Below are 10,665 nucleotides of genomic sequence, written 5' to 3' on the forward strand. Positions count from 1 at the left end.
TTCCTTCAATTCCTTCAGCTATAAATGTCTAGTCCTAGTGTTCCTTCAACTCCTTCAGCTATAAATGTCCAGTACTGGTGTTCCTCCCTGCCACTACCTTGTGTCAAGTCCTAGTGTTCCTTCAATTCCTTCAGCTATAGATGTCTAGTCCTAGTGTTCCTTCACCTCCTTTAGCTATAAATGTCCAGTACTGGTGTTCCTCCCTGCCACTATAGCTATCTTGTGTCTAGTCCTAGGGCCCCTTCAACTCCTGCAGCTATAAATGTCTAGTACTGATTTTCCTCCCTGCCAATATAGCTACCTTGAGTCTAGTCCTAATGCCCCCTTCAATTCCTGCAGCTATAAATGTCTAGTACTGATTTTCCTCCCTGCCAATATAGCTACCTTTTGTCTAGTCCTAATGGCCCCTTCAACTCCTGCAGCTATAAATGTCTTGTCCTGGTGTTCCTCCCTGCCAATATAGCTACCTTTTGTCTAGTCCTAATGCCCCCTTCAACTCCTGCAGCTATAAATGTCCAGTATGGGTGTTCCTCCCTGCCACTATCTTGTGTCAAGTCCTAGTGTTCCTTCAATTCCTTCAGCTATAGATGTCTAGTCCTAGTGTTCCTTCAACGCCTTCAGCTATAAATGTCCAATACTGGTGTTCCTCCCTGCCACTATAGCTATCTTGTGTCTAGTCCTAGTGCCCCTTCAACTCCTGCAGCTATAAATGTCTTGTCCTGGTGTTCTTCTCTGCCATCATCAGCTTCAGCTATATATCTGATGTCCAGTGTTGGTGTTCCTTCCTGCAATTATTAGGGTTCCGTCCAAGTGTTCCTTCCTGGATCTATATCCGTGTCCAGTCTTTTTGTTCCTATCTGCTGTTGAGTCCAGTCCTGGGGAAACTGTCTCTAAGAGGATCCTGTGTCTATTTATAAGTACAATAATAAAATCTTTCTGTCATGCAGAATTTTCAGTCTGCCTCTGGTTTCCATTAGATGAAAGAGCAGATAATTTGAACCGAACTGGCCCAGGTCATTCTCTGGCCTTTTAAGATTCCAATTACAGCCTTCTGTAGGAATTGGCTGATTGTGGGAGGCAAAATGTAACCACACTCTCATCCTGATCCACTTTCCGTAGAAAATGTAATTAAACCATAGCACTTCTGTCTAGATTTATATCAATTTCCTCTAAATACAATTCAGTACTGCTGCATGTGGGTTTACTATTGAAGGATACAGGTTCACAATGTGGACAATACAGGTTCACAATGGGAATACATGTGTTTACTATGGGACAATACAGGTTCACAATGGGTAAAATCATGTGTTTACTATGGGACAATACAGGTTCACAATGGGAATACATTGGTTTACTATGGGACAATACAGGTTCACAATGGAAATACATGGGTTTACTATGGGACAATACAGGTTCACAATGGGAATACATGGGTTTACTACGGGATGATACAGGTTCACAATGGGAATACATGGGTTTACTATGGGACAATACAGGTTCACAATGGGAAAACATGGGTTTACTATGGGACAATACAGGTTCACAATGGGTAAAATCATGTGTTTACTATGGGACAATACAGGTTCACAATGGGAACACATGGGTTTACATTGGGTCAATATGTGTGACAGTGTAACATGGTCATGGGTCATTACTATTAATGCCTCCGCTAGTACTGGGGATTATAAACCTGGGTCTCCAACTTCTAATTGAAAGTTTAATACTAAATTAGTTCAACAGTAAATCACACATGCAACTCATTTATATATAAATAGCCAACTGACTTGGCAGGAGGCAACTATTTTCTTATGTAGCTTGATGAAATAAAATAAGAAATGACATTTCAGGATTTAAAAAAAAAAAAAAAAAAAATAAAAAGATATTATTTTATATTGATTTTTTATGTTACCATTGCCATCTACATTATGTTACACATGATGCCACAGCTGTAGGAAAGGATAACAAAGACAATTGTTCTCACAGGTACAGACAGAAGCATAAACTGTGTAGAAATAGGGAAGAATGGAAAACAGCAAGGTCACGGCTGTAGTGTATTGGAGCAGAAGATCTGTGTTTACCCACTCATCCCTAAACGGCTAAAGTCACATTTGAACCCTTCCAAATCAAAGACTGGGCAAGTCCAGCTTAAATATGTAGGGGTAAATTAATTAATTTCTCCAATATGCCCTCTTATTCAATACAAGCTATGACATCAGTGATGGGCTGACGATCAATTATAATCGAAAATCAATCGGTTTGCCTTTTCCGATTCTGATTATCCATAACAAGTTCCATATTATCATTATAATTATTGAGATCAAACTCTGTCAAATGTTATGTACGCATTTAAAAGTCATTAACTCATTCACCCCTGAAGTTTCATAATGAACTATTCCAACCTTTGAACTGGAAGAGGCCAAATGTGTCTTCAGGGGTGAATGAGTTAAGTCCAATAATTTTTACTATAAATGATTGACAAAACTGCATAAAAGTTGCTTGCCATCCATTCATAATATAAGAACGAAGCTTATAGCTAATTAATGTTTGGTTAACAATTCTGTCTATTGATGTACAATGTAATGGTAGTGTTCTTACTTTATTGGGGTATTCTGTCCAATAAAGTTATAAACCAAATTTGCAAGCATGCATCATCCTCTATATCCAGGTGCTCGCTTTCGCTCTCTACACCCGTATATGGAATATGTCACAGCAAAATTGAAGGCTCTGTGTGTGTGGCGCCACCTTGATGATAAGAAAAGAAGACAAGTTTGATCCTTTGATATATATACATCAAATGAATCTCGCGGTCACGCCATGGTCAAAATAGAGGGTGGTATTTACATGACGTCTTTGCAGAGACCCTAAAATGCAGACATGAAAAGGCGAGTTTTGAATCAAACAGCTAACTTTGTGCCTTCAATTTTGCTATGACATATGTATATTCCAGGGGTGAAGAGAGCGATAGTGAGTGTAACCCCAGGATATCGAGGGTGATTATATGCATATATTATACATAGATCATCAATTGGTTTACTACTACTGATTAGAAACTGTTTCTCTGATTAACTGAGGTTGTACTATGATCTATATGGAAACCATTGCTTTGAGAAGGTTTCTGCGACGTTGTGGAATAACTTACAATCTGCTATATATTAGAAAGTCAATTACCCTGGCCAAATTCAAGAAGGATATAAAGACCCACCTCCTTACGTCTGCATTTTAGGCTTGCACAGAGGTCATGTACATATCACCCTTTATTTATTCCTTAATATGCACATAGAGATGATTATCTTCTTGCCTAATGTATAATGGTGATTGCATGGCTTTTTTGTTATCAATTATAACTACATGTAATACTATTATTCATACATGCATACATGTTTTAAAGCGCTTCAGATTAATTTTACAAATTATACCGGCCGCTAGATATCATAATATTTATTATCGATTGTATGTGATTTTAATGAAAACCGATAGCAAATCACTACACTTAAGACATGTGAACACCCCCCNAAGCAAAGACACATCAATATGTACATTTACTACCAGACCTGTACATCAGCACTAATTACCACTGGTTATTTCAACTTATTTGTTTTTCTCTTCAGTAATAGATTAGATGAGTAACAGGCCTATCCCTAATATTTGTCTATAATGCAGCAAATCCTGTTAGCCCTGGACACGGTGTGCTTCCCATTCCGAATCCCAGCAGCCAATGGTTTGTCCGGTGCCTATAATTTCCCTGGTGTCCTCAATTCAATGACTACATAAAGTTGGTTTTGATGACCTCATGATGAGTGCAAGGCTATTTTCAGGATGATCATAATAGATCACAGTAAGATTTATTCATCAATTTTACAAGAACCATTAATGTACCTGATACCTCTTAAGGGTTATATAATTAGACACTAACATAGTTTGCTTGGTCAGTCCACAGGACTAGTTGAATAGATTATTTACTAATCCTTCGTCAATGTAACTAGTCCAAGATTTATTTCTTTATATTTATGATTTTTTTTATAACTAGTCCAAGTTTTCATTTCCTGATAAGGAAACATCGCGATTTACAGCACAAAACATCCAAAGTAATCGACTGTAGGGGACTTAAAATAAATACTGCCACAAAAATATGGTAAAGTTTTAAGAAAATTTTGACAATTATCATGCAATATATCTTATTTTAGCAGTTTTCTAAATTTAAAAAAAGAAATATTCTTACTTATTTTATTTTTCTTAAGTCCAAAGGACCAGTAATTAGGTTAGGTGATTCACTATAGCTAGTCCTTGCTGAAATCTGCTAGTCCAGGACTAGCTGACTAGTGTTAGTGTCGACCCCTTCTTTAGACCAGGATGTCACACTATCTTGAAACAGTATATATATTTCTCATTTGATAAATGAACTTAATTACTATATTGGCTAGAACACCACCACTTGAAACTGACACTGTAAACCACTGTATATATATGTGATATTGTATGTTATACCATATATATGCATTGTATTTATATAGCCTGTAAACAATACATTGCCATTACATGTATACTATATACTGTCTTTTGTCTATCTGCAGTCTTAATGATTATATTTTAATTATAAATCACACCTAGAAAATTTGATTCCTCAAAAAAATATTCAAGATTTTCGAAGGACAAAACAGATCTGTCCCAAATTTCATACGAAGGTTTGTCGAGATCCATATTATACAGTTGTGCATGTTTCATTTTGACTTATCAGAAAAACAATATGGCTGCAAGTTAAGGCATCCATCTTTGATTTTGGCAGTTCACAATTGCAAGGTTTTCATCACTATTTCTCAACATATATGTTGGACAAATCTTTTTCAAATTTCACTTTTCAGTTTCTCCTTGATCCATAATTGTGCAATGTTCATTTAAAAACTGATCTAAAAAACAATATGGTCACTTGAGGCAGTCATCATGAATTTTGACGGTTCAGGTTCAAGTTGGACACGGGGTACTTTTATATTGGAAATTTACCATATGGATTTTTGAATTTTTGATATTTTTTTCATGTTAAATATTGACCATCAGATTTTCTGAAATATGTTACAAGCAGAACCCAGTCTCTGTTACTAGATAACAGCGTATATCTTGCTTAATCCTCAAAATTAAAGCTTTGATATTTCGTAATATATACAAGCTATCTACATTTGTACATCTACAGAAGCAATCAACAGATAAGCTTCACATGTACAAGTGACATCACTCACACGATCAGGATTACATTTGCAATTTTATCACAATCGTGGTTAATCATCAATCCGATGAGTAGGAGGAATGAGCCATAAAATTCATGATACAACTGATCATCATGTTCATATTAACATATATGTAAAACGACATTTGGTTTGGTTTAGTTAATATTGTTATCAACAGCTATGGTCATTTAAGGACGGCCTCCCCTGTGTGCAAGATGCATGCGTGTAGTATCTGCATGTGTGTTTTGGGAGGCTGCGATATGTTCGTGTTTGTCGACTTGTGATAGCGCGGAACTGATGCCGACTTTATAGTGCTACCTAACTGGCTATTGTGATAGTTCAATTTTTGTGGTATCTACTATCACGAAAGTACATATTTCAATAATACTGTATTTGATACTCCACTTATACTACTAAGCTTCTTTCTGTCAATTCTCTGTTGGTTGGTTGGTATAAGGTCATTTTTTGTCTTAAATATGCAAGATATCGTTGCCATGCTATGCTGTCTGCTGGCATGATTATCAAACATTCCCACAACATTGAGTATATAAAGTATGTACAGTAACATCTACATGGTATGCAATTACAGTGATTTTTTAACTTCTTTTTCTAAAGGGCTGGTGCCTTTTTTTATTGGAAATTTTACTGCGCGGACACAATGAATTAGGAATTTTACGACATTTTACGGATGTATGATATTAGGGAAATTTTGTTTGATCGCAAGCAAACGACATCATGTGTAAACAAAACTTGAAGCTTGAAGTCAATGCCCCAAGATAAAAATGTATTTGTAAAAAAAGTTAAAAACATTGTACAACAGTTTATGAGAAGGCATATGCTTTAATTTTTTTACAAGCAATTGAGAAAATATTGGGTCAGAATTGGGAAAACTTCACTTGGGGAAAGTACCTAAAGTCGACACTAAAAAAGGGGTAAAAAATCGCTGAATTAAAATGTACATATGAATGAGAGCAATACCCAGGATAAGAGATTACAGCTTGAATCCTTGTATTAGTGCGGCCAAGTGCGTCTTAATGATAACCACTAAATTATCAGTACTCGTAATCACTTGGTATGATAATGAAAACCGTAAGTGTTAGTAGTTTGAAACTATTGATTGTTTAGCATACTATTACCGATTCTTATATATATATATCAAGTTTATGAAATTTGCCATCAATTAATCAAATCGAGAGATACTGTACAATCGCCATCTATTAATAGCAAAATATATCGTTACACCACTAGTTTTAAGAAATAGTATCTTTCATACATGCATGAACTGTGAACCTGTCGCGATGCGATGGACGTTCAAGTTCTTTATAAAGTTACGGACAGGAAGTCGATCGACCTTCAATATAAACTGGTCGGTCCTGTTGTTACATGTGACACATGCAATCATATTGATGAAACTATCCCTCTGCTGTACAAACAGAACTTGATTATCTCGGAGGTGAGGCTGTCACGATTCTATCTCATTATTAGTGCACTATTTATTACATGGCTGTCTGATGAAATATTGACTTCAGCTAAATAACGAAATTAATTATTTAGGATCCTATTAAATACATCTGGGTTTAGTTTAACTTTTTTATGCAGTATGTACAAATTAAGCATGGGGACACACTAAGACACGTATAATAAATATTCTCTTTTAAAGTACAATGTCTGAATCCCGTGCACATCTATTCTGATTTATTGATTTCTTATAAATACACAAATTACACAGGTAAATAATTAACTTTATGCATCTCTTAATCAATCACCTTTAACTGGCAAAGATACGGACTATTACCAGGTGGCAAAATAACAGTGGCCAACGTCGGCAGAACCATCAGATTTTAAGGGGTCCTTTTTACTTCAAATGGGATCCTTCCCATATTATATTTAAACAATATCAAGACATGTTTAAGCATGAACATGCATTAATATTGTGATTTCATAGATGCAGCTTAATGAGTTTTATTCCCCTTATTTAATTAAACGCAAATGAGTTAATTTTACATAATAAACAAATTATTATCTTAAAATATTTAATTACAAAGTGAATTACAAGTCGTCGGTAAGTGTTGATCAATTAAGGGGCACCTGTACATGTTACATTGTAAAATCATTTAAAGGCCAAACCTCAACAACACACAAACCTTATCTATATATAGATCTAGCTGTTAAATTATATTCCTGAATATATATCAATATTACACAACAATAACTTTTTGTCTATGAATTTAAATGTATAGATATATACCAAACTTTGAACCAAGTTGTTTGTAAATGTGAAAATCATGTATATGCATGACACTAGATAAATATCCAGAATGCTTTTGATTTTTCAAAATTTATGTGAAAGGTTACCACTTTATGGGGTTTGCAATGTATATATATTATATACCTTACAATATTACTAAATGTATATACCTTACAATATTACTAAATGTATATATTATCTATGTACAATCAGTAATTTTTCTACTTCCTTTCCACAGGGGCCTGTGCTTGTTGATTTAGGAAAATATATAATCACCCACAAAAAATCATGATTTTGGAAAAAACAGCAATAATTATCTCTGAAATTGAAAATACCCTGTTTTCAAGATCGATATTTCCTGAACAATAATCGAATGATTTAGTGATCACATGATACGAAAGAACAGTTATAGTTCTGGCGAGAAAGTATATAAGCAGAAATTTAAGGATCCCTGTACCACTGCCCAAAACTGTGACAAAGTTTTGGAAACTTTTTTTTATTGCAGCATGACTATAGCTTTCAAAATTCATTTCTAAACAGAAAACCGTACCGTGTGGGACCTTTTTATAAGTATAGTAAAGATGAAATAAACTAAATATTATTAACCCTTTCACCCCTAGGTATTTTTGGTAGACTCTACCATAGATTGATCTGGACGAGTCCATTATGGTCTACAGTACTAGTGGTGAAAGGGTTAACCATCTTGTTATGGGTTTTAGAAAATAATTCAGTAGGGCTAGACAGGGATTCGAACCCTGGACTTTAAGACTGTTATAGTATCCCTCTAACTTTCAAGGCTACCTGCAGCTGGTCAACAGAAGTGTCATATGGCCCAACTAGTATTGTCTCGGTGATCGATTATAATCAATATGATTATTATCTAATCGGAAAGGCAACCGATTCCCGACAATCGATTATGAGATGTCAACATCGATGATTGTTTTCAAAACCAGAAGTGCGAGCTCCACTTTCATTTTCACTAAGAGAGAACAGGAGTTCTATGTCATTTTACTCTTAACTATAACTTCTTACCAATCATGCTATTCAAACATAATTAATTGCAAAAAATATAAATGACAACTGTTCATCAATAAGATTGTTACGTTGAAATGGTATGATAAAAAATAATGATACAAAACTATGCGGAAAAGTTGAAATTTCATTAATAGTATTAGTAAAAGGAAAAGCTGTGCCATTGTTAGAAAAAAGGAATATTTTTTTAAGGATTATAGTAACTGTAGACTAACCGATTAATAACCGAAAATCGATCGGTTGACACTAACCGATTATATCCAATCATCGATGTTGAAATCTCAACCGATTCCCAACACTACCTTTATTAAACCATCATAAAACACTACAATCTTACAATGATATACCGTTCCAAACAATATATGAACATCTTGGATCTGATTTCATCACTTGTTGCTCATAACAAAGACATTTATATGAGTGTAACAGCAGTTATATTTTTTCCAATGCCTCTGCTAGTAGTCAAACCCAGGACCTCCTCTGGTTTACATTAATTAGTCCAATTAATGCTCTCCCGAAGGAGCTAAAGAATTTTTTTTTTTTTTTACCAAACTGACAGGAATAGAACTCATCCCGAGTTTCCTGGGGGTCATAGCGATTTTTGTGAAAGTATAATGAAAGAGTTGTCAATATTTCCTGGGTCCCTATATGGGCGCCAATGTAACAGCGGTCATATTTTTGTGAACGTCACTGCTAGGAGTCAAACCTGGGACCTCTGGTCTTACATACGCTGTCCTGAATGAGCTAAAGAGAAATTCTCCCTGGCCAAGTCCGTAGGAAGCGGCTAGTATTTTACCAGGGTGACATAAGTGTCTAGACGCCTCTAAAGACTTTTCATTATTAAGCATCACAAAATTTCACTCAGGTTACTAACTAAACTAACCTAAGTATGTACATCTGGTGAGATCCGGAGGCTTATGACCCATTCTTTGTATTAACCACGATTGAAAATCCCATCAATCTCGATCACATGATTCATTGATGTTAGCTCTATGTATTCAGTAATGTGATACAGCTATACATCAACCACTACAAGTAGGTTGATAAGCCTCATTTAATACACCATTCACCAACACGACACCACACAACACGTGCCAAGTTCTTTATCCATGTCTGTGCTAGTCAATCTCACATAACATACAATGATAACGTGTTACCCTCAATGAAAAATAATGCAAACAGGTTGTGACGTTATCGCCTTTTCATAATTTCCTAGAAAAAAAACAGGTGGTTTAAGACAACGTGTCAGAATACCTACTCAAGATCATCCATAAAAATATGGACAGAACTCCGAGCGGTCAAATATTTCACGAATATCGTAAACAAATACCAAGAATTGTTGCTGTGGTTTCTAAAACCTCAGGTTACCATTTATCGTGACGTATATTGGACATTAGTGCAATGTTTACATTCAACGAATCAAAGACGTGATGAACATATTGCGAGTTAGTAATGATGGAACGTCAGCTGATTTCTGTCAAAACTGTAAAACGTTCATTTTCACAATACTTACTGTTTGAAAAGTCTTTCTGTTCACCAGCAGTGCTGCGTATTTAGTTATCCAGGTCAGCAGTATTTCTATATAAACATCCTCGATTTATCCTTCCACATCGCGAAGCATCCTTTTAGCATGCTGTTATTTGTGTTACCCATCTGCGAGGCAAACTGTTTTGCAGCGTACTGATTGGTAGAAACTCTATTTCATTGATGGGGAAATTGCGGGAATTCGTGTGAGGCCCCAAAGAGGGGATCGCCAAATTATCTCACGCGTGCACTACGTCATGAATAAATACTGTCTACATCACTGGACAGTGCGATAACTCATTAATTATGATGTCACGTTCAAACCTATCTCAGTTTCTGAAGAGTTTTGTCCGAAATAGCTCTACCGAGCCGAGCTAATGTGTGTATGCTTATATATGGTATCCGACGTTAAATTATCTTGTAGTCTATCTTGTATTTTATCTGTTTCAAGCACGGAATTAGACTATATAAGTCCGTGGTTTCAAGCATTCAAAATTCGTAGATTTTTCCATTTTAGTTACAAAATAGGCCGTAAACCACCCAGGAATAGTGAGCTCCAACACAAAAAATAAAATGAGTAAAAATCGTTTTTAACAAATGATAAAAATCAAGCAATTTAATAAGTGTATTTGATTTTTACCT

At 35.4% G+C, this 10,665-nt stretch overlaps 1 protein-coding gene across 2 annotated transcripts in view; it reads right to left on the minus strand.

Annotated features, from left to right (window-relative positions):
* Positions 1 to 10,151, minus strand: part of LOC110454514 (solute carrier organic anion transporter family member 5A1-like) — a 55,982-nt gene extending 45,831 nt beyond the window's left edge. For both annotated transcript variants that reach the window (XM_021504053.1, XM_021504049.1), the window contains exon 1: positions 10,013 to 10,151. The gene's annotated coding sequence lies outside the window, so the exon portion shown is untranslated. The remainder of the gene's footprint in view (positions 1 to 10,012) is intronic.
* Positions 10,152 to 10,665: the final 514 nt, after the last annotated feature.

The sequence above is a fragment of the Mizuhopecten yessoensis genome, unplaced genomic scaffold, assembly GCF_002113885.1.
Source record: "Mizuhopecten yessoensis strain PY_sf001 unplaced genomic scaffold, ASM211388v2 scaffold7903, whole genome shotgun sequence".
Classification (NCBI taxonomy): Eukaryota; Metazoa; Mollusca; class Bivalvia; order Pectinida; family Pectinidae; genus Mizuhopecten; species Mizuhopecten yessoensis.